The sequence below is a fragment of the Anas platyrhynchos genome, chromosome 7, assembly GCF_047663525.1.
Source record: "Anas platyrhynchos isolate ZD024472 breed Pekin duck chromosome 7, IASCAAS_PekinDuck_T2T, whole genome shotgun sequence".
Taxonomy (NCBI): Eukaryota; Metazoa; Chordata; class Aves; order Anseriformes; family Anatidae; genus Anas; species Anas platyrhynchos.
In genome coordinates, this window is record NC_092593.1 from 34,355,227 (window position 1) to 34,381,023 (window position 25,797).

General features: G+C 36.5%; 1 long non-coding RNA gene across 11 annotated transcripts in view; it reads right to left on the reverse strand.

The window, feature by feature from the left end:
* LOC106019051 (uncharacterized) overlaps positions 1 to 25,797 on the reverse strand; it is a 351,120-nt gene that overhangs the window by 42,433 nt on the left and 282,890 nt on the right. For all 11 annotated transcript variants that reach the window (XR_011810791.1, XR_011810792.1, XR_011810790.1 and 8 more), the window contains 2 exons: positions 4,737 to 4,885; positions 3,695 to 3,768 (listed from right to left, as the gene is read on the reverse strand). This is a non-coding gene — a long non-coding RNA (uncharacterized lncRNA). The remainder of the gene's footprint in view (positions 1 to 3,694; positions 3,769 to 4,736; positions 4,886 to 25,797) is intronic.

A 25,797-nucleotide genomic window follows, 5' to 3' on the forward strand; every position in this document is an offset into this window, starting at 1 on the left:
CAACCTTTTACACATCTTTGTTTGCTTTTTAATAACCCAAATTTACCAACAGAGTGAGTCACTACAGAAAAGAGAGTGGAAGCCTAACGCTCCGTGTAGCCACTTGTTACTTGTAATTAACTGTGCTGTGTAATATCTAAAGTAAATCCGTCTTTGGAGAGGGAGAAGAGACTGAAATGATGTTGGCAAATAAAGCTAAAATAAACCAACAAAAATAAAATAAAAAGGAGTGTATTCAATTACATAAAATTAGTAAATATGCTCCCACACATATGGGGAAAAATGAACATATGATTAAACTAATAGGATTATGCAAAAGAAGCTTCTAATAATAGGCCTGTAATTAATCTTTTTTAGTCTTGGGGCTTGCCTATAATCATTCTTCATGTTCCTAATTTAATTTGGGCAAAACCTAATTCTATTCAAAGGACACATCTTACAACAAGCCTCCAATTTGTGAGGACTCCTGCTCCTAATCGAGTTATGGTTCGGCAGATGGTACAGACTCCACTCCTCTTCCATGCCTAGCCCTGCTCCACGCTCCATTTTATTGACAAAAACAGGCAAAACGTTTACTGGGACCATTAAAACACAATTCACTGGATGTGCTAAATGGCAAAAGATTAAATAGAACTAAAGAGAATTTCTCAGAAAACCTTATGCCTTCTGAAAGTTATCGGTATGATAATTAGTCCAGTAATACTTCCCTCTATTCCCAACTTTCTTTGTCTAGTAATATTTCCCTCTGTTCCCTAGATATTTTTATTTTCCAGAGGTTTTAAGGTGATTTTTTTGAAGACAAAGAAAAATAAGCTTTCCTACTGAATAACACCTGCAGTATGAAAACACATTATGCAGCATTTTAGTCTGTGTGAACATGTGTATATCACAACATGCACAATCTATTAACTGAAGAGTGGGCATCAGCAATGCAAGAAATTAGAAGGATGCCTATTTCACTTTAAAACAAGAGTGCTGTCATTATATATGTATACTATATATATATATATATATATATATATAAAAGGCAGTCTAGGGAAAACCATATCTCAATCCCCAAATCAGTGCTGATGGAGCTGAGGTGCAAAATCTGTTTGTACTCTGCTCATCTCAAACATATGAAGTCAGGCTCAATAATTCAATTTATTTTTTTTATACTACTCATACGGACATACATAATCTGACCCTGAGACAACATACCGATATGCTTCTAAAGCATGTTTCTGTTTCATCGTGTATTATTTCAATCCTCTCTGATATTCACTTTTCTTTACGGACATACCATTGCCCTTCCACACTGTTATCTGCTTGCACAGTCTGGCAAAGTAAAATCAGACAGAAGTTCTGCAGATTTAATAAGAATGCTTATAAAGTGTCACCAGCTTCAGTGACTCTGGGGATTAGATGTATTTAGAAATGCTATGTAATCTTCAGTGTTCTGCAAGTAACCATGGTTTGGGATTAAAATACATAAAAACTTGTCATGACTCTGATATACTTAATAACTGCTTAGTGACATCTCATTTAGAGAAAGGATTCATTAGCCTCAAAATGCTATTGTTTTGGGTTTTATTTGGTAGCAGCAGTACGAGATGTTAGGTTGAGTTGGTGCTTTCTTTATGGATGCAGATTTTAAGAGTTACTGTCTGAATAGACTCTGATCTCAGTAGATTTAAATTTGTCAAAACGTGGTATTGGGGGAAAATATTGAAAAAACATTAAATGGTTTTGCATACTGGAAGAGCACAAAACATGACTGCAAACGACTTTTGCGCTGTATCAGCTCCCTAAATAAGAGAGGCCCTACATTAAAATGACTAGATTTTGTCTGCTAAGCATCCTCAAAACAGAGCCAATCCTTAGGTGTACTGTGGAAAATCGAAGTGAACTAGATATTTTTATGCAAGAATGAATATTAAGTACTGAGCAGGTGCAGTGGTTAATTTTCATAACGTTCTTGGTTATGCAGCAAATATAGCATTGCAAGTTTCATTACAAGGTAAAATAGATTGTAACAAATTTTGTTTTGACATCAACTGCCATTCAAGTGAATGTAAAAGCACCATCATTTATTTTAATGACAGCTGGCTTAAAAACACATGCAAATAAGACAATATTACATAAAGGAAAAAAAAAAGTCAATCAAATCATGCTACATAAATAAAATGCTAAAAATACTGATGCTATGGTCCTCATCATGCTTGAGCATCAAACAACAGATAATGAGTAAATGAAGTCAGAAAAAAATAAACAACATGCGTCTGTTAAATTTATACCTAATGCATTTGCAGTTCCATCAAAAGAGAGCTAATGCTGAAAGTAGCTGAGGGAAGGAAACAGTGGCAAAGCCCACTGAAATTTCCAGGTACCCAAAGAAAGCAAGCCGCTCAGGGATTTTTGCTCCAGCAGATGCCTCCAAACAACTGGAGGTTCTGAAACAATAGTTTTTCATCTGCTCAATTCTCCATCCATCAACTTCTCATACATTACCCAAACCACTGATACATGCATACCACAAAAAGGAGGATGTCTTTGCTCTGATCAGGAGCTGGACTAAACCATTCCATTAATTAAATAGAACAAACACACATTTTGTCTTCTATGCTCATAAATTTCCTCAAACATCCTCACTTTAAATGTTGACTGAATTGCAAATGAAGACTCGGGGAGAAGGGAAATTGTCATATTTTCCTATCTATGTATTTCCAAGCATTTTTACAATTTCATGTAAATAACAGCATCATTGTATAAAACAGTGCAACTGAAATGTAATTAATTTTGATACCTGTAATCGCAACCTGTAATTATCATGTAACTGGAGAACTATAATCAAGGAGCATAGCCCAATTTCATATTTGATGCGTTTCACAGCAAGAACTCCGTGGTTGTGCATCTAAATAGGAGAAAATTCTACATGACAGAAGATTAGCTATACAACGAGTACACTTTTAAAAGTCATTGTAATTAGAGATGCTAAACAAATAGCTCTACCGAATAAAGAGAAGGGGGAAAAAAAGTGTTTTGCCAGTCTTGAAATATCTAGCTTTTGACATTTTCACACCTTTTAACTCTAATTGTGATGCAAGTATGTAAGATACATTACAGACATTACAGAAACATCTTTTATAGATCTGTTTTAGACACTTTGAACTCTTTATACTCTCATGATTCCACAACAGCAAAGTGGAATTTCAATTATTTATAACTTAATGACCCATATATCACCCTAATTCTGAAAGTTAATATTCACAGGTAGAGAGCCCTTTTGGTGTCAGTGGAACTGTGAGCACATAGGAAAAGGAATTCTTAAAATGTTCTGAAACAAGTAAGCACCAAACTATTTGATATCCATTTATACAAACACAAAGCAGAGACTTAGTGTCTTCAGTGCTGCTGCCAGTTAGAAAGGAGTTCATCAATATCAAAAGTCCTATAACAGACAACTGCACCTAAATCTTATTTCAAAAAGCATATTATGGTGTTGGTTTGGTGGTGTTTCATTGAAGTGTTTTTTTTTTTGTTGTTGTTGTTGTTGTTTGTTTATTTTTAGTTTGTTTCAGTTTGCATTTCTGCCCAATTTCTTCACCCAAGTCTCTGGATCTTGCACTAACAATTTTTCTAATTTATTAGAAAAAAACACTTCATTTATTGGCAATGAAATCTGGATTGTACAAAAAGCATCATAAGTACTTACGAATTTTCCTTCTTCCTTCAACAGTGCGGATGATCTGCTAGGAATCTTCATTCAACGGAGAGTAAAAAATAAATCTGTAAATTTCAGAAGTCATTAGAAAATTAAGCTTTAAATAATAATTGATCCCACCCACAACAGAAATCTAGATAAAGAGCAAGAGCTTTAAACAAATTTTACCCAGACTTCTGGTAGTGATTCAACTATGTTTAACACATATTAAACATGAGACAAGACAATATTAAAATTAGGCACCGTCACATCACTGAGATAAAAAAGTTTTGTAATAAAGAGGGATTTTTATTTTTTTTTTTAGAGTGAGAAATAACAGTTCAGACTTTACAGTGTTGACTTTTGCCTCTAACAGTGTGACATTATGTGTACTATATGCTGTGTCATTTTTTCTAATATATGTGTAGCACACACACAGGCCAAAGGAAAATGTGGCTTTACAGGCTGTAACAGCACTCCTCCTAAGAAAGAGAGCATGCTCTTGTAATAAAGGACTGTCAGAAGGAATAGTGATATCTGTGACAAAGCATGGATGCAGTCTTTTGAATCATATAGGTAAACTTCTCTTTGTGTTACCTAAGTACTGTTCTATGTATGCAATTATTATAATACATATAGAATGAGTCTAAAAAAAAAGGATTCTATTTATGCTGTCAGAAAAGACTTGATTAGATGAAAATTTTTACAGACTTGCATCCACAATATTTCTACCTATCTCATACAAGGAGCTAAAATTTTTTCTTTTGCCCTACCTTGTAAATCCAGTCTGATGTTTCACATACCAACACAAACACTGAGAACTGAGTCGACAGAACCAGGGCAACTTTTGAGGCTATAGCAATATTTACTTTGGGATATCCCAGCAACACTGTAGCAACAAAGCTAAAATAATGTAGAAAAGTTGAATATGAAGCCATATAAGAGAGTTAGATGATCATATTTAATATTAATAATGATCATGCATTTTCTCATACCCACACACTTGTGAGCACCAACGCACACACACTGAAGTAATCTGCCTGTTACCACTTACATCGTCACGGAGCAGAAGAGATACCACCTACTAAGATTTCACATCTCCAGGGCTGTTCTTGTGAAGGAGGTGAAATACGGTTGTGCTTTTCACATCTCTGGGGAGTTGACAGTGATTCTGACCTTTATACCCTCCATTCTGTGCCACTCCTAAGGGAATAAGAAAATATCACTGATTTACTCACTGTCTTTTCTCTCTTTATTCATCTGATTGTTGCAGTCCTGGTCTTTTCTTTCCCCTCCATCCCCAATCCTAACAGCTTTTGTCTGTGCATTATTTCACCACTGCTTGTTTTCCTATTCTTGGGTCTTGGAAACCTTTATGCAACTGTGCTGTGATCTTGTTGATCCTTTAAGTGCCATCAAACCTCACTTCATCTATCCTTCTGTAATTTCTTCTTCTGATGCTTCCACACCCTTATATTCGTATTTCATTCACACAAATCTTATAATTTATAATACAGATTTCTATGATGTGTTTTCACAAGAGCCCAGCACTTAACTTCAGACTAAACTGTTTCCTTCTGGATTAAACTGCTCCTAGAGAGGACTGAAAAGTAGATGCAGAGTCAGATCAAAGAAAAAGTGATCTCTCAATCCATCCGTGGGATTCGGGCCTACAAAATCATTTGCATACTTCTAATTGTACAAGTTGCCAAGTTCCCCTCTCCACCCCCCCCCCCCCCTTTTTTTTTTTTTATTAAAGTTCACTTGACTGAACAACAGTGAAAGAAAAAACCTGCAGATGTATCCAAGTTCCTGCCTACACAAACAAGAACTCAATTTGTTCTGGGACTTGGGTGGTTTGTACTGTAATGAACTTTTCCATTACCCTCCTTTTCTGTGATGGTGTAATTATCTTTAGGGATATTCATGTAAAACTGACATTTTATCTGGTGAATAATTTACAGGTTGGCAAAGTTTAAATACATACAAATGCCATGCTTATCATTAATGTCAGTTAGACCAAAATGAACAAGTAGGAGCCTGAGGAGATTAGATGATGTTGTTTCACCACCTCATGCAAGAAAAATCAGTTGGGACTGTCAATACAATACTCTCAAACTCACCTATGCTTCCCAAACTGATCTCAAATATGAGCCATGCATGGATTTATTTTAAAAAGACCGGCAAATAAATTCTTTGGGCTCTATGTGCAGTGCAGTGCCTTGACTGCAATACCTGCCACGCCAAAATACATTTTTAACTCTACATGTTATGATAATAAACATTATTTTAATTAAAAAGTAGAAAACTGAAAGAGACTACCATAAGGGATCTTTCCAGAGGTCATCTGCCACTGCAGTTTCCAGCATCCAGGTAAGTTAGCTGTGCCAGATAATAGGTGAAAATCTCATCTGTCCACTTCACAGGGTTTGGGAGAACACCTACCCTGAGAAAGTGCTGTCTAAAGGCAACGTGCTTTTCAGCGGGTTCTGACCCAGGGAGAATAAAGCAGTCCTATTTAAAAGGATGCTTATTTTCTTCTCATGCTTATTCTTTCTTTGCTAGCTCCAGTCTGGAAGATAGATTCCTATTTTTTTTCACCTGTCACAGAGCAAATATTGATTTGGGAGAGGGAAAAAGGAAGAAGCAGAGGTCAAGACTAGAAAATGATGGATTGTTATGAGCTAGAGTACAGGCACTCTCCCAAGCAACCTTAGATCTGTCTGAAAAGACCAGGAAGTGTGAAAGATGAAGATCAAAGGTGACATTTTGATACTGATCAAAATGGAAAAGATCAAGGATTAGATAATACTTCACAAAGATGAGCTGACTGAAAATAATTTGTACAATCTCCAGGTACTACAAATTTACTTAGAATAATAAAAAATACATTAAAAACTGCAAAACATGCCTTTATTGAGTTACAGCTTACTAAAATAAACCTCAGGCTATAATGTGAGAAGGCCATGGATTTGATCTACCCTGCATATCTCTTATAGTCAATCTAATACCTCCATACTTGTCTCCAGAACAGTTAACCATTTTACTGAAATCTCACACAACAGAGCTTCTTCTGTAGTAAAAACAGCAAGAACAACAACAACAAAAACACAAGCAAAAGGATTAACAGAGAAGAAATCTTTGCACAAATCCTACTTCATATGTGTCTTGGGAACCTGATGGATGGATGGGGGAAACAGCTAATCATTATGAGACCTAATGACTGAAGATAAACTGCTCTTTTTAAGAACTCCCTCTATTCCCATTTCTCCCAATGAATCCAGACCAAACATAATGAAAAGATTTCTGTTACATCCATAGGAGGGATTAAACAGTCATAAGTTTTTAATAACACGCTGTCTGGAATGCTAATTATGAAGTTCTTTTTACAAATAATTTTCTATTGGGTCTTAGGTCCTTGAGCTAAAGCCCATAACTTCTATCAGTATTAATGACAATTATATATTCAGATCCATAGAGATCAGAGAAGTAACCCAGAGATCCTAATATTCCCAGTCTTGTTTAACTGTATTAATTTTCAACTTGATTTTTAGCTGGCACTATATGACAAGGATATATACACATTTTCACTCCACTCTAAAATGCACATAAATGAGGATGATGACATATACAGAGTAATTTTTATTAGCACTTGTATTAATTCGTTAAATAAATTAAAGCCAGGTTTGACATTCTTAAAAGACAGCAAACTTAGATCTAAGTAGGGGAGTTGAGGCTAAAGCTACTTGTGTGACCAAAGGGTGGAGAACATTGATGAAATGCAACTATTGTGAACCATAGGGTCACAGAAAGGAACGTTGGGATGCAAAGCCACCTTCACCTTTGTAGCTGTACCAGTAAGATTCCCTAAGATCATCAGAAACACTGAGTTTGAGCATTAATATATCAAAATTCAGGCTGATAAGGACAAAGAAAAACCCACCAGACTCTGAAGTACTTGGTGTGGGCAGGTGGGGTAAGACACATTTGCAAGGAAGAGTAGGCTCATAGCTTGGTTCTAAGCATGGTAGGAAAGGAAACAGAATGGCAATTTAATAGTACTCATGTATGTCATTTATATGATTTCTTTTCAGAAATTTAATTGTGCATCAATACTGCTAATAATAGGCATCTGTTTAATAGTCTATTAAGGTGGCATTAACTTCTTACAAGTGTTGCTTAAAAAATATTCATAACCATCTTTTTCAGTTACATTGTAAGTCTCCTATCTAGAAGTGGAAAGCCAGACTTGAAGAGTACCAAAATTACAGTGAGTTCACTCCAAATTTTTAAATGAAGTCCATCAGCTACACTACATTACATTGTGCAATGGAGTCAAGAAAGAACCACTGAAATATAAAACATGCTTTTGCTGAGGAATAGGCTTTTAAAGATACAGTTATAGGAAGATATTCTGCCAGTAAGTCAGTCTGCTTATGTGTCTGATTTTTTTAAATAAAAAAAAAGAGAAAACAACTAGAGAAAAGAGGAGTGGTAGGAAAAACAAAACAAAACAAATAAACAAAAAACAACAACATTAATAACAAGAGTGAGTCATACTTTAGTATCTGTCTAATTTTAAGGAGAAAAAAGACTTAGAGCTTAGATCCTACTTACTCCTATACTGGTAACAACCTAAAAGATATAGCCACCAAAAAACAAAGCCAAAACCAACCAACCAAACAAAAAAAGCACAAAACAGATTGATTGAGGTCAAATGGAAACAAAGAATTTGAAATGTTGTCAAGTATGAGTGAAGAAAAATTTCATCCAAAGGCTGAATTTTCAGATCAGAATCTGTCTTAGAAGTTCCTGATTTCAAAATCAGTGAATTTTTGTTGTTGTTGTGAAAGATCCCATCATCCCCTCAAATACAGATGGATTCTCCAGAGTCACCCACAGATTTCAGCATGACTACAGTGAAATTATTTAAAAGTCAATGAAATTATTTAAAAGTCAATTCCGAAGACCTATACTTTAGACCTACAAACAGCAGGTACAAGCCCAGTTTATTATCCAGAAACATAACCTGACACCTTCAGAACAAACTCCCCCTATTCCCACACCTTGCAGCTCTGAACGACTTTCATTGTCCAGCCCTTCTGTCACTTCTCTTTTCCCTGCCAGCTGCCAAGACTTCCAGAAATTGCCCAAGTTCAAGAAATATCAGCTCTGAATTCAACTACATGCATTAAGTTTAGCAGTTGGTTGCCTTCTCTCCAATTATGTATTCCTCATAATATAGATTAGGAAACCTTTGAGGAAACTAAATCCATTCTAGGATGTTTGTTGGCAAACTTAGAAAAACAGGAGATTTTTTCTGCCATTATTTTTCTTCCATGTCAAACAATTTTCTTATGGGTTGACCTCATTTAGACCTTCAAAGCAATAAGAAAACAACAAAAAATGACAGATTTTCCTTTTTGGGGAGGAACAAAAATTCACAAAGTTGCTTTTCAGGATTTCATTTCTACAGAAACACACAGAAAACCACAATCTTGATAATTTCCTGAATGCTTTAATTTTAATTAATTTAGTTTTTAATTTGACCAGACTGAAATACTCCATACATTTGAAGATCTCTAAGTCCTAGTCTGAATAAGTTATTAGAAGATATCATACTGTGCTATATCAAGCTCTTCATATTCCTCTCTAGAGCTGAAAGTTTTTTTACTTGTCTGCCGCACAAAAATCAGTGCTTTTCCAAGTGAAATTAGCTCAAAATGACATACCATGAGCATAAAGAACAGCTTAAAATTCGGGGACTGGAATTCTATTAGTGAAGCTTTTATGCTTCTTTATCTATCTATTTTTTCCTCCAGAAAATTACCATGGATGCCTATTTTTATCCTATATCTTCATAGGAATCTATTTCAAAGAATTATAATTTATCAACAATTTTCTTCTGCATGTGGAATACCGAAGGCTGTATTCTTACATTTTACTGAAAGTATTGAAGCAAAGCTCCTCAAGTCAAGCCCACATTGCTTGATGTTCAAATGGAGCTGCAGCTTTTTATGCTACCTAAAAGAAAGGTAATGGCAAAAATTCATTGTAACATCTCAAACACAAAGAAATGTTGTTATATTGCCACAACAATTTAATAAAGATAAGCCCAAGAAAATATATATAAGATAATGTTTAAGAAAGACTACGCATTTAAGCCCCACTGAAGCAAATAGAATAAAAGTCTCCTCCAGCCACACAGAGTTTTGTTTTCAGCTGGTGATTTTATTGGCTTTGTTTCTTACTTTACTTTTTTAAAATCAGAGGAGGCTTTCTTTATTGCTGACAGGTACTTTTCAACAGAAACTATTCAAGTGATGATGTGCCAGTGCCAAGAAGCATAAAATACAGACCATCAGAAGGCTTGAAGGACTAATGTTGTCTATTAAATAAAAAAAATAGTTGAAGAGCTCTGGGAAATATCTGTTTTTGTATTAACTTTTTGTGATGTACAGACGAAAGCATTGTCAAGAGCTATACAATATACTGTAAGGTGCAACACAAGGAAAGTTCCTGGTCAGTGCAGTCACAGTGCACTGTGGTCTCAAATCCTCAGTTTTCAATTCTGTTGTTACCATTTAACTTTTCAAATATCAAATATTTGCAGTTTTATCTTAAACACTTACTTGTTTTAAACTCCAAATCTCTCTCATTACAGAAATTGTAGTCCTTCTTTTCACAAAGCAAGATTGCAACTAAACACTCCATCAACAGCAACAAGAGCACATTGTCAGCAAATAAAATAAATAGGCTTGACAACATTAGCCTGCACTATTTCAAATTTATGAAAAGCAAGACTTTTTCAAAAGGAGATAAAAACTATTTTCTTTAAATACCACAGTTTGACATGAACTTCAGAAGGCCATTTACATACAAGATGCACATCCTACAAAACAAACAACAACAAAAAATCCTCCCCACTTTTTCATTAAACCAAAAAGCAAAAAAAGTGTTTATTTAAAAAAAAAAAAAAAAAAAAAAAAAAAGGCCAAAAAAACTACTCAATCCCTACATCTACCATCAGTCCTTTCCTTCTACTGGAATGGACTATGTTATTTTTCATAGGGCTTGAAAACTGAGTTTGCAATGGAAACTCAGCTCAGCTAGAAAAGTCTGGAAAGTGCAGATGTGAAACTCATCCATTGCTTTGGCTAGAGCTTCTATTTGTGTTGCTAGTTTACAGTGCTTGGACTCAAGCTCCTTCATTACATACATGAATGTTTCTACATTGGCATTACAAGCATCATGACAAGAAGTTAAATTTTAGGTTAAGAGCAGGGAAACTGAAAAGCACATTTTCACATTTTAAAATATTTTTTCTAATAACATTGACAGAGAAGAGAGTGCTAACTGAAATATTCAGCCTAACATACAGAGCTGCTGAAGCTGCACAAGGCTCCAGCTCAGGAGGACTCACGGGATTACCAGCCCTAGAGAAGAAAGCAGAACACAGTGACTTTCAAAAGAGCCTCATTACCTCCAGGAAAAAAAAAAAAAAAAAAAAAAATAACAAAGACTTGCTAGCTGCAAACCCTCTGTCTTTGCTGCTGCACATCTTTTTATGTAAAGAATTTCATATCCTCACACAACAGAAACAAGCCATAGATCTGAAGTGGGGAGTGCAGGGTCAGAGCCTGTGGAAAAGGAATCTCATTGTCTGCACCAAGGGCATCAGCTGAAAAGCAGATAATATCAAATCAATTGGGAATGGACAAATGAGAGGTCAAAGGTAGGGTAAATCTACCCTGCAAGTTATTTTAAAAGACACATTGGCCATGTTCAATATGATGTGAAGCAAACGAAACCAAGGAGACAGAAACCTGTGGTTTTGTTGCACCCCATCCGGAATGTAATTTCCAGATTTTTGGTAGCTCTTGGTTTCTAAGGAGATGCTAAATACATGCTGTAAATGTTATACTTTGTGTCTTTTTCATTTCTTTAGGCTTTTGAAACCTGGAATTTATTTATTTTTTGGATACAAGACCAGAGAAGTTTCTGTCATCCTAAGTCCCTCTGACACTTCCTATTGTCATTCCCTTAGTAGTACTGCAACTTTCTTGTTCAATTCTTTAATGTTCCAGAGACAGATACAGTCCCCTGGCTAAAATGGAAGAAACCCCTTCAACCTCATGCTAAATATTCCATAGAAGGAAAAAGCAGAAACAAAATTCAAATAAATTAATAGACTGCAAATTGCAACTACTAAGCACTGTGGATACGAGCTACAAGGGAAAGACCACATCAAGTCATTCTTTACCTTTCTTTTGATATAGCACCATCAGCACTTGAAGAGCTATATATAACTTGACTTCACACCACAGCAAGTTCCACTAACGCCCTCGTCACCACAGCTTAGTTGATCTGCACATCACAGTTTCATTCTTTTTGCTGCCAAAAGGGCTCCTGTACTCTTCAGAGAGGTATTTTTTTTCCCTAATTATTTTATTTCTGCCTTGTTACCACACACAAAGCTTTATGGCATATGTTTGCCAGTCAAAAGAAACGCAGTGATAAAACCTCTCAGATCTTGACATCACAGCATATCATCACTTACTGCAGTACACCAAGGGAGCATACATGAAAAAGAACAATGAAATCAAATACCTGTTAACTATAGCATACTAAAAACAATTCTGCCAAAGCATCTGTTAAAGTAGAAAGTTGGACCATTTATCTGAACACCAGAGCGAAGATCACATACAACATAAGACAAAGCTTTCAACAATACAAGGGGCAAGCAGAAAACGTATTTATATTTAGAGAAAAACACCAGTCCAATCCACCTAACAGTGACAGAAACTTGGCCAGGAAGCTAGGGACTGAAACAAAGCATGGCCTCTGTGAAAATGGATGACTAGCTTTCTATTGATTTCTTTCCACTTCCTTAGGAATCAAATTGTTATAAGACTCACTTTGGAGCTCCCAGGTTCTTGCTCACTAGATTTAGCTTTGACTCAGTAACCTCCATGACATAGCTGTTCTTATTTATTATATTCAAGTCGAAAATGGGATCTGTGCTTCTTTCATGTCCTCACATTGATTTGATTTTCTCTGGCTACAAGAAGGGTCATTAGGTTTAATGTAGGTCATCAGGATGCACATGGATATATAAGTGAGTGTAATGCAAAGTTGATACTAGGTGTTTAAAATAATAAATGAATAAATAAAACAATGGCTGAGATATGGGGTACCATAGAGGTGGTCCAAAACTGAGCTGAACATGTCTGACAGAGAAAATAGCTGCAGGGCACACAGAACACAACACTGGATATGTTCTGCTTGCCAAAAATATACCTCTCCATACAGCAATAAATATATAAATACAGGTTACAGCTGAGAATAATGGTTACAGGTGAATGCACAAATAGTCTACTTATCAAGATTGAAAAGACCACCTAGCCCAAAGGTGACACTGAAATTATTTGTCAATAGGATCTCTTTGTGCTCACCGTGGACCCAGTTTGGCGGCTGCAGAATATAAAATAAGCATATTCCTGCAAACCTGGATCTCTAACCTTGCAGTTACTAATCACTAAACTGTCACTGCCTTTAAGTGTTTGAGCATTACAAAAATAGTACTGTAATGTCTGTTTAGATCAGAAATTTTCTAAAACTTGATTCTAATCTGTTAACCTTAGCCAGAGGTTCTGTAACAAGCTTTGATTAGTAGTGAGTTTTATTCCATTTTCCTGCCCCAAACCCAGCTAACTCTCTTATTTTTCTACCTAAATCCTTCTTGAACTTTTAGATATAAAAGGCTCTTTCTGTTTTGAGCTGCTGAAAAAGTTGCAAAAAACATGCATGCAGTACTACACTGAGGGGGCAGGTTGCCTTCTTCCACACCACAGCTGATTGCCATGTTTTATGGAGCTAATGTATCCTAAAGGCGATCATTTTCCATGATCTCCTATGTATTTGTATGCCTTTAGATTAAATATGAACTCTGCATATATTATTTATGCTAGTTACTATTTTAGTGGCTATTGTTTTTCCTACTACAGGAACCGTGAGATCATGCCAGGCCTGGTAAAATGTAAGAAACAAGTCAGAAGAGGGAAAAAATAAAAATTAAAAATAAAACTAAATCAGTGTGTGTATACGCATGGAAGCACTGACTCCAGTACAAACACACTTATAAAAAGTTGCCAACAGTGGAATAAGTAACATATAGTCATACCCAACAAGATGATTAGAGAGGAGATCAAAACTTATCAGACTGTATCTTTGAGCAACTTCAAAATATAAAAGGATATAAGCCCAAAACCCAGGACTTCCCTCACTCTTCCTTGACAGCATGACAAGTCTGCAACATCCTTTTCATGTGTTAGAAATGGATTTCCAGAAAAAGAGAATACAGAACTATGCTCAGATATAGAAGTGTTCAGATAGTTAAGATACTGAAATGGTACTCAGTAATTCTGATTTTTTGTACCGACTCTCAGACTCTCTCACAGGCTTGCAAACAATGTCAAGATAGTCCTTAATGTTTCTGTTTCTCAGTTCATTTACCTGTAAATAGGGGAGTAATTCTTTTTTTTTTTTCCCCTTTCACAATGCAGTGACAGGGTAAATTACTGCTTATTACACAGCCATTATGTAGGAGAAAACAAAACATCAAAGCTGGGAGCAGGGTAATTAGTGCAGTAGTTTTGTGATTTCTTTGGGCCAGAATGTTTTTGGGCCAGAGACATCTAACTGCAACACTGCAAAGTTACATACACATATGTACACACCCATGTGACATCCATACATGCATACATACACATCATATATTTATGTGTGTGTGCATGAAGATCCCCTGCACTACAGCACAAATGTGACCAACCTCAGTTCTGCAGTGTGGCACACATGAGATAACTCAGGTCAAATTCTCTCTTATCAGATCATTTGTACAGCTGTGGAAGCATGGGGAAATGCACTCTCAGAAAACTCTGCATTACCCTATGTGAGACATAATTATTATATAATTGTATTTGGAAAAGGCTATATCAAATTGTTTCTGTTATGTTCACAGCCACAGGATAGGCAGCTTGCGTCTGTTTTGTTCTGCTCACCTTAACCAGCCTTATCCGTGGAACTGAACTTACTGAAAACATGCCAGTAGCTCAAAGGGTTTTCTAAATCATTTCAAGAATAACAGATTTGAGTTTTCCTCCATCCTTGTCATGTGCACTTTTTTTTTTTTTTCCGCAAGCAAAATCATTCTATCCGCTGTTAATAAGGAATGATGAATCCCATGAGGATCATGAGTACTCAGCACATCTTAATGTGGATTCCAAAATTAAAAGCCAGAGGGACTTCTTTTCCCTCTCACTGAGGTCTCCCGGCAAATTATTGATTCTTGCTGATCGCTTTCCATTAATATATTTCTTTCTTACAGCCTGAGTGATTGCGTTAAAGTGCTTAGTAACTCTCTAATCATGTACATCTCCTGGGGCTGAAAAGAGCTTTGGTTTTAAAAGTAATTTGTTTCAAATGAGGCCTTATGCATCCTAATGTGAGGGTCAGGGGCTCGGGGAAAAAAGAGAAAGTAAATATTCAAGAGTAATGTGTCTGAGATCCAGAAATGTTTAAGCCATTTAAGGGTTGACAGAACTACTATACCTTCTGAAAGACACCTACCTCTAACAACGTCCTAAAAAAAACTACTACTATTTAGAAAAAGAAAAAAAAAAAGTGTTTTTGACCCTTCCCATTCACAAAAATATGGACTACTAGAACAACAACAAGTTAGTACAGTGCAATGTTTGGAAACCTTAAAGTGAGACTCGCTGTCAACAAAAAGTAGGCAAAAAAAACGGAGCCATAATACTTAAAAGATTTTTTCCTAAATACAGCAGTGGCTGTGTATTCTCATCCCAGAAGTCCATACGGGCTGCGTGATGCCGAGGGTTTTCCCCCAGCTAAGCTACCTGACAGGCTAAGATCTCACTGCTGCCATTGAACGAAACAACCACTGGTCATCAGCACAACTTGTTTCAACTCCACAATGACCTGGATGAAGGTCAGCTCCCTTATAATTAAAATTCAAGCAGGATAACAAACCATAACAATATATGACTACCAGAGACCATTCTGGCACACGACAGACAGACCTACTGAGAAGGCAGCAGGGCTGCATATTCTGGCCAGGCAGGTTGACAAAGGTTGTGTTCCAAAAGTACCCTACTGAGCTCAAGTGAAATCTTGAAATTATTATTATTTATTTATTTTAATAGGATACACATTGAATGTTTTTAGTGCAAAGCCTTTTATGCCAGTTAAGCTGCAATTAAGGTACCAAATAAACCTCGAAGAGATAGGGAGCTCAATATCCCAGTTGGACAAGTAAATGGTTTTGCTTCCTACAGTAAGATCTGTATGCTGTATTGCGTGAAATCCTTTAAAAGCCACGAGTGGCTGCAAAGCCCCGGGTATGCCCACTCACAACCACAAAATCCTGTGCAGCAAGGTCAGAGGACCTGTGGCACGAGGAACTAACCCTGAAGCAAGAGAGCTCAAGAATGGAAATACTCTTCTCTAGAGCTGGATTAGGCACTTGCCCTCACCTGAAGTGCACTGCAATCCACGCAGAGAAAGCCAGATATGCAGACTGTATCTACAAATACATACAATTCAGATGTCATTTTAAGATCTGCCCTCTCCCTGACGATCATACAGAGAATCATTCAGTTGTCACGTCCCTAAAACCCTTCCAGTAATGTCAAACATAAGGGAGTAGTAGTTTTAAACCCAGTCCAGCACATGTAGAGCTGAAGTAGTTCATGGTCTGCTCTAACAGTGGATCAGAAAAAGCAGAATTCAGCTCAGATATTCATAACTATACAGCACAATTTTATTATTAAAAAAAAAAAAAAAAGGAAAAGAAAAGAGAAAAAAGCAACACAATTAGAATGCAAGGGAATGGTATAAGGCTGCACAGAGGACGTTCAAACTGGACATTAAGAAAAATTTCTTAATCTTGAAGGTTCCCCCTGTAATATACTAAGCAGTAGGATTTGTTAGGTCTCAGAAGAGGTCCTATCTCTAGGACATTAGGAGGCCTGAACAAAACTGCAGCTCAGCACAGATTTCTTAGAAGGGATCTGAAGCTTTTCCAGATAGGCTTACTTTGTATCCAAAAAGCAAAAACTGAAGAAATTAAACTGAGTCCCAAACTTGAAAATAAGGAAGTGGGGGTCACTGACAGCCAAAATTGCTCACTTTCAGAAAGCTTTGATTTCCTGAACCTGGGTGTTTTCTATTTAGTTCTCTCCACGCAGATATTCAATATCTAAAAGAGACAAGAAATTACTTAGCACCCACTATCGTCTGCCAATACCTGTTAACTTTGAGACCGTGCCTATCCCTAAATCATCCAATAACGTGAAATCAGTTCCTGCCTTTTTATTTCATGCCATCACTGTCTTTAGGGAACTTGCTGCTAACTGGAGATGGTGGGAATTTCTTTTATTCTTACAGAAAGATCAAAATGAAACAATAATTATAAAAAGAAAGAAAAAAAAAGATATACATTGCACCTGTTCTGCATCTGTTCTAAAATTAGTATTAAATATTAGAGAGTAGCTTTAAAGTTGCCTTCACATTTTCTTTTTTTTTGCATTGTTAAAGATAATTTGATTCCATGCCTACACTAGATGTTAGATACTTTGATATCTTTTTCACCAACCATTAAGTTAAGAAGCAGGTATTTTAGATGTTATTGTCATCCAGAAGACGCCACCTTAAGCACATGGATATGCACACAAACATGCGTGCCTTAGAGAACCCTCTTGTAGCCCTATGTGTGTAACAAATAAGAGAAAATAGTGGTGTAATACTTGTTGCAAAATAAACCTTCTAGTTCAACGTAAAAGTAATTAACTGGAGCATACTGAATCTGCAAGCAGCAGGTTAGGCACATAGGTTAATGTATTCTTGATATTTATGATGGTCCTGTATCTTCCCCCCACTCTCACTGAGGCACAAACATTTCTACCCATTTTAAGAGTAGCACAGCTACCAGCTGGATCTGATCATCATAATTCCCATCTGCCACCACAAGCACAAGATCACCAAAAATGAAATGTTCCACTTCATTTGACCTTTTCTTGCAGAAATACATTAAACATGTATAAAGATTGTACATTTTCTTTCATTGATTTCAGAAGGTATTCAACCTGAAAGCAACAGAACATGGATTTCAGGAGCTGTCAGACACTCAATTTACTGCTGTTCTGGGTACCAAAACACACAGGGCTCAGAGAACATCAAAAACAAAGCTACAGTTACATGCTCAGAATACAGAAGATCCAAAAGAGAATTCAAATATTTGTCAAATTTCCCAAGTCTGATTTTTGTTTATTTGTGCATTTGCTATGCAGACTACTTAGAGACAGTATATTTTCTGCTCTCTCATTTGAATATTAAACATTGATATATTCTGTAGTTATTGCTGCATAACAGCTTATATGTGTATGTGCACGAACACGAATATAAATATTTATATACACACCTACCTAATAACTAAGGCTTTTCTCCTACACATTTACATGCAGGCTTAAAGGCAGAAATGTTCTTATTGACTTCCAACTGGACTATGTCCACGCTTAAAATCACATATTTTAACTATAAAACCTGATGTTAACATTATCCTGTACATGGTACAAACAGATTTTCAGGCTTTGTAGATCACCTTCTTACAGAAAGGGCTATCAGGATCAATAGGCATGAAAACAGTCTCTATGCCACTTGCTCTTATGCACAATAAAGCCATGCGTTTTGGGACACAGAAAGTGTGTCTTGCCTTTCACATCTTGGGAAACTGAGAGTCCAGACAACTAGTATTCATGCTACTAAAAAAAAAAAAAGAAAAAAAAGTCTTCCTAGAAACTTCAGAATGGTACACAAGCAAATGGGAAGAGCATTAACAAATCAAAAGCAACCCAGAAGCCTTCATAGCCATGTCACCTGCTGATGTGTGCTGTAGCTTGACATCCCATGACTGCAGGTTAGAAAACAATAGTAAAAAACAGAATTTATTATGAGATTTGAGTTGTTGGTTCAGGAATCTACTGATACTATTTCATTTCATCAGTGCATGGTGGCCCTGACAGGAGTTTTTTCTAAGACTCACCCCTATATTGCCTGTTACTCATATAATGAAACTCTCTTGTGCTTCTGAAGGAGTGCAAGGGCTTTATTTAGGCCATTTTAGTATTCTGAAAGGAACTTTTAGTGTATTCCTAATTTCCTAATGAAGTAGTATATCAGCAGGCATAGAACTTGATTTTATTTATTTATTTTTTTTTACATTTGAGACTTTGTGTTTAAGGTTGGAGGCCTTCATTCTGCATGCCACTAAGCTTTTACTGTGTAGTTCTCTGCTCTCTGACAGGAATATGCCCTGGGGAAAGTCCTAGTAAGGGCTGCACAGCGCAGAAGGTGGCACCAAGTATGGCAAGTATAGATTTATGGTTTTTTACATGGTTTCTGGGAGACAGAGTTATGGGTGCTTTCCTTCCTTCTGTCCCTGCCTTCTTAAGAGTCCATGCTTATTCTAACTTGGCTTTTCAGCAGTTGCTTCATTCTGAAACTGTAAGTGGCTGTTGTTCCTTGCAATACTGAAAGGCATTTATTTTTTCACATAATGGTCCAGAGACCGATCTTTAGGGATCTTTAAGCTTGTTGCTACAGAGACCAAGGTATTCCAAGCTTCTAGATGAGTCCTGATTCCTTACTTGTGTGATAAGGAATTGCTGGACTGGTTTAGAGAACCATCAGCAAGTACATACCCTCATTCTACGTTGTACTGCACATCACAAATGTAATTCAAGACTCATATTTCTTCTAAATAAGTAGCTACTATGTATAAGTGCACAAGAAGTCACTGGAGTCCAGATGAGGCTATTGAGTGGTTTCAATAATCACACTGCACAGGGAACACATGAGATACACTCATCTCTTCTTTCAAACCATTTTCTGCAATCAATACCTGTTTACTTGGTCATATAATTACTGGGCGATCTGGAAAGAACTATAAATAACATGAAGAGTTTAAAAACTTGGGCTCTGTCTTTCATCTAGTTTTTATAATTGGTTCCAGTATTTAAATTTTTAGGAGGAAAAAGAAGTCTATTATCTCATTCAAATCACTATTTACCATTAAGTTTACCATTAACTTAATTTGTAAAGACAGGCCTCAGATGAAATTAGAAATGCTGAATTATTCATGATGAGGTCTACTAATTTTACACTATTACTTCTTATGTGAAACTTCAATGTGTCAGACCAGAAAGGTTTTTTTTCTTTTTTTTTTTCTGGCAGGGAATAAATGCTTCAAAACACTCCCTAGAGAACAAAATGTAGCTGTCACATTGAAGATAACGCTTTTAATCTCTTTGTTACATTACAGCAACTTTAATAAGCTTTATTGTACTCTGTTTCCATATAGCAACCCTGCAAAAAAATTTCATTTACTAAGTAAGCAGCAAGATGGTCTGTACATTCCTTCCCACTTAGCAATTAGATTACTGCTTTCAAAATAGTCAAAGACAGCAGTAAATTCCTTTCATAGTGGCTGGCAAACACAGCAAGCATGTCAGTCATTCCTCAAAGCCCAGATGATAGCTACTTTCTAATCTTCAGTGATTAAGTTGAATTTGGATTCAAATTAAATATGATTTCTAGCTTCCTATTGTAAATCTTGCACCACTCAAGACCCACTGCACTGGTTATTTCATCTAAATTTATTTTAATGCCCCTTCCAAACACATTCCATTACCGACATGAAATCCTTAAAGAATGCTGACTATGCACAAAATACGTTCCAATTTTCAAACAATTCTTTTAAAATTTCCACCAGGAATGAATTATGATTATAAACCTAGCTGTAGCATAGCAGCCAAAAAAACAGCTCCCTGAGCCTCATTTTTCTCTCCCTTCAGAAGTGGCTGGTGCAAACCCAGTCTCCATTTGCTGCTTTCTCATAACAAACAGCTAAATGTCTTATGAGTAATAGAATGCTGTAAGAGCACTGAAGTGCACATCCCATGCAGCCTCTGTGTGGATCCAGCCTCCGTTTATCTGGTGCAAGCATTCAGATTTATATCACTAAACATTTTGTTGTAAAATTAAAATTTTGCTTAAAAGGAAGAGCCCAAGCGATCCCCGAAATACATCAGAGCCTACAGAATATCAGCATGCCATCATTTCACTTCTTTTGTCCCACAGAAAAAAATAGCACATTCAAAACAGATGCTTACTTCAGAGACCACAACATCTATGTAATATTTAGTAATTGCTGCAAACTATTTTCTCTATTACAAACACAATGGCAGCTACACAGTAACATCTCCAAGCCAAAGCAGTGTGCTTCTGTTTTGTATCAAGGGGTGCAAACCTATGCTGAAGCTTAGGCTTTTCTGCTATTTCTATTTGTTGGCAACGTAAACTGCTGAAATTACCCATTCTCATATGAGCAGAACAGAAAATTTCATGTATATTATTTGTAACTGCATGATAAATGAAGTCATTCAGAATTTCATAAACTGTGCAATGAAGTTAATGCTAGGGAAGGCTACCTGGGATGAAACGTTTCATCATACAAGAAGACGATCAGATAAAATGGAGCCAGGTGCTGTCAAGATTGTAGTTCTAGAAGTGTGACCTCCATGACAAACCAGTGTCAACTCAATTCGAAACCATGAAAGAATTAACAAATAGAATTAATGAGTAGAATTATATGGATGCAATCTTAAGAAAAAAAAATAACAAGCATTACAGGACTATTTTTCTAATTCAGAATAAATGAGGAAACTAGCAAGTTAACTGTAAGGAGTTAAATAAAAGCTCATTTTACTAATAAAACTCCTTTCAGGCAGGGCACACTGCTCCTCCTCGAAAAGACTGCTGAGAAAGATGAGTGCGGTAATATTCCCCTGAGGATGAGCAAACAGGAGTTTTGGTGTGTGCTGGAAAGCAGCAAATTCCGAAATTAGAGACCTCGAAATGCTTCACGGGTTCGTCTCCATCTATAGGTACCCAATTAAAGACAGATGTTAAACATATGCTTCAGTCTATTTCAATTTACAAAGTCAGTCAAGCATGTGCTTCAGGCTTACATTCTGCACAGGGATCATTGTAGAAGGGGGGAATATAGTAATAAGTAATACTTAACTTTTAAATAGTGGCTTGGATTAGTGATCTGAAGATGTTTAATGAAGGAAATCACTATCATTAGCTGCATTTTAACAGACGAAGGAGATGGAAGACAGAAACGAAGTGATTTGTCTCCAGGCATACAAAAAGGCCAATAAAAAAATTAGGAATAAAGCCTACCTCAGGTGACTCAGCTCAAACTTACAGCCTCTGCAGCCATATGACTACCTCAAATGTTGTATTTCACAGAGAAAAATGGCACTATGTCAACGAAGTAAATCATTAGATGGTGCTCTGAAAAGGAGTTAATATCTACCAGATCTTCATGTGTTTTAAAATGCAAAAAACAAGTTAAATCTTGTCCAACAAACATAAGCAGTGATTACTGTGATTACTCTTTCTAAGCAGTTCAATTCCTAACCTATGAAAAAGTGGGTGGTCCATATTGACTCAACATGTTTTTCTCTATTATATTCATAATTTCTGAATGGTTTCGGTAATCTAAATATCCATTCTTCTACCCTGAACTAGTTACCACAAGGACAATAAAACACATACTTGCACGACATTTTTGACAAAATTTGTTTCCAAGAAATTCCTCTGCTGTAACTGAATTCTTGCCCAACTTCAGCACAGACCTCTAGGCTCATTTCAGTTATTACAGATGTATGAATGAAAGACTGCCAATCAACTGCAGTGATTCCCACTATTGGCCATACAACAAAAGGATGTCATCAACACCTTCTGAAAAACGGCTAGGACTGACAACTCCTTCATTTCAGCCTTCCTTAAAGAGTCTCAGGCATTGTCACGTTCATTCTCATGCACCACTTCCAACATCTATGCCTACAGGTCCAAACCAAGTCTTCAACATAGCTCTGGAATCTGCACAAGAGACAAGTCTGTTACCAAAACTCTGATGTTCCCTCATTGTTTAATCAGCCAGCAAATCTTACCACTGCCTCCTCTATTTCACCAGCGCAAGATTCATCTAATGTTCATAAAGATGCATGACGGGACTCTCAGTAACCTGGAAAGCAGTTCAAGGGATACCAGCTTTTGATCATCAGCCTCAGCCATGAATGTAGAGAATTTCAGACATCAGCACAGCAAAGCTGGTTTAACAGACATAGGTGATCAGTAGATAGGTGGCTTATATTCAGTATTCATGTATGTTTTAAAGCAATGGAAAATATTTTTTCAACTGTTATTTTACTATATTCTTGAAAACAGCATGTTAACAAGACTACGGTAATGCTCATGTTTGGAAAAATAAGACCCTCAGAGTTTCATTAGTTATTGTGTAATTATTTTAACTATTCCCTCAGCATGAGTGTTATTGCTTACTTCTTTAGATTTCACAGTTTCTGTACAGAAATGCCTTTTAACAGCCTCTCTCTGGGCTCCCACAACCTTAATTCACTTGAAAACTGTATACAAACCTCTGTGCCATCTGGTAACTTTTTGCAATGTAATTATCCTGATATATGTACGCAGGATATTAGACATTTTCCATTACAGAGGTGACTAATGTTGCTTCCATATTTACAAATCTGTCTGCAGATTTCTGCTACAGGTCCATCTGAGGCAGCTAACAGACTTGTTCGTTTAAATTTATATCTTATGGAAACCTGACGCCAAGGTTTTGTGCCAAACGTTACTTAAATTATGCACTACTATTTATTCAAATTGATTTCCTGCCTTGTAAATTAGGCATACAAAGTAACAAAAATGCCACAATTTGTTTTGCACATTTTTAATATGCTGCCAAATGAAATTTTGGATAAAGTCATTGTTGCACAGCAGGAGGAAAAATAATAACAGAAGTATTTTTTTTCTCCTCCTTTTGGAGTTCGGGAAGGCTGGCAATTATATGTCTTAAAGTTCAGCTACAAGAGCAGACTTTGAATTTTATGTCAAAGTATTGTAAATGACTTGTGGTTACACGAGACTATTTGAAAACATTACGTAAGCACATACGTAGCCCAAAGCATCCTACCCAAGCACTTGGACAACAATATATGGTATGTCTCGTCATACTTTTGTTCATCTCAAGGAGCAGTCACATCATTTACTCGATCTATGGTTCTCATTCATACAAAATTGTGGAGGTAGCAGGGGAGAGGGTTTTTCAGAAAATGGTATGTAACATCTGCAGGTGTAGAGCCCTGCCAAAAGCCCTAATTTCTCAGGTTTAGCCCCGTAACATTTAGGACAGCAGCACACCACATCCTTCTTTTTGGGTACCACCGTTGGGATTCTCACAGGCAAGTTGCCTTCCACTGGCTTTATTTGTTTTCAAGACACTGCTGCAGATCATAACTATCCAGGAGAAGAAGACACCAACAAACTCCAAATCACAAGCTTATTTAAAACTGAACATTTTCATTTGAGGTGCTGGAGAATAAACTGAGGATCAGTAGGCAGATAGCATCACAATTGGATGTGCTAGTGCAGAAGCACACCAATTACACTTAAGCATCTTTGGTATTTTTACACTGAACTCCCCTGGAATGGTTAGGTAAACTAGACAAAATTTATGGGAAAATTAACAGTTAATATTAAGACAAGTACATTTACCCTCATTTAATTCAACCATTAGTTGTCTGGTTTGCTGCTGAGTAGCAATAGGCTGGCTCAGCACTGATTAAGCCTGTCGTTATCACAGCAAAATGTTTATGGCTTTTAAACTTCTCCCTCATTTCTTCTGCCATCAGCTCCTAGGAAAAACATTTCACAGTAGAACCACAGAATGGTTTAGTTTCAAAAGGACCTTAAAGATCATCTAGTTCCAATCCCCTGCCATGGGCAGGGACACCTGCCACTAGGTGCTGGTTTAAAGCCCATTGTTCTATCACTGCACTCCCTAGCAAACAGTCCCTCCTCAACTTTGCCCTATGCCCCATTAGGTGCTTCAAGGCATGCAGCTGCACCATCTCCCCAGGATGAATAACCCCAGCTCATGGCCTGTGTTCATAGGAGAGGTGCTCCAGCCCTCGGATTTGCCATTTAATCCAAAGAGCAAATCAGCCACATAAATAAATAAATAAATAGAAACACCCAACTCTTTAGAGCTGTTAGTGAAGAAGTTAAAAAGAGAAAAGCCTTTCATCTCAAGGCATCCCAAGGCCAAAAAAAAAAAAAAAAAGTAAAAAAAAAATATATATATATATAAATACACACACGGTTTTCCTTTGCTGCCATGTGAAGATGAGCTTTTGCATGTGGTGATAATGTAGTAAGACACAGACTGTCTGCATTTCATTAAGTGATATTATTAAACAGAGCAGCTCACAGCATTGACTCTGTGACAGTCGAGAGATACAAAGACATGTTTTAAATTAATACAATTTTTAAAGTAATTTGAGGAACAGAACAGAACAACTGAGTGTTGTAACATCCTCACTGCTTCTAATTAAGACTAAGCTCCTCTGCAAGCCTACTTCAAGTTACACAACACATCCAAAAGCTTCACTCGAAAGTCCATAACTCTGAAGATGCATCAGGTAAATCCCTGGGATATCCTAAGAATTTTCTCAAAATGAGTGTCCTTTTTTGTCCTTTTTTTTTTGTCTATATAAGATTAACAGAGTTATTTGAAATGAGTAAAATTTAAACCCATTGTCACTGAATTACTGTTCTATTTTAGTGATGCACAGAATGTCGCTCCTCAAAGAGGAGAAATCCTCAAAATAAGTTTCCATTCATCAGTATGAATGAACATCATTTAACATGCAAGCTACCCACTTACTTTTCAATTTAGAAACGTCTTCTGAATTTCAAACTGACCACTTCAGATGCTATAAATATAATGAGCATGGACTTACTGAGAGTAAAAGTAAGTGGGCAAGCATTAGTGTGATAGGAAGTTACCATTTAACCACATACTCCAGCTCTGCTGTGTAACCGCTGTGAAAGGAGAAAACAAACAAACAAATAAACAAACCCCCAACTTTTTAAAGAACACAGAA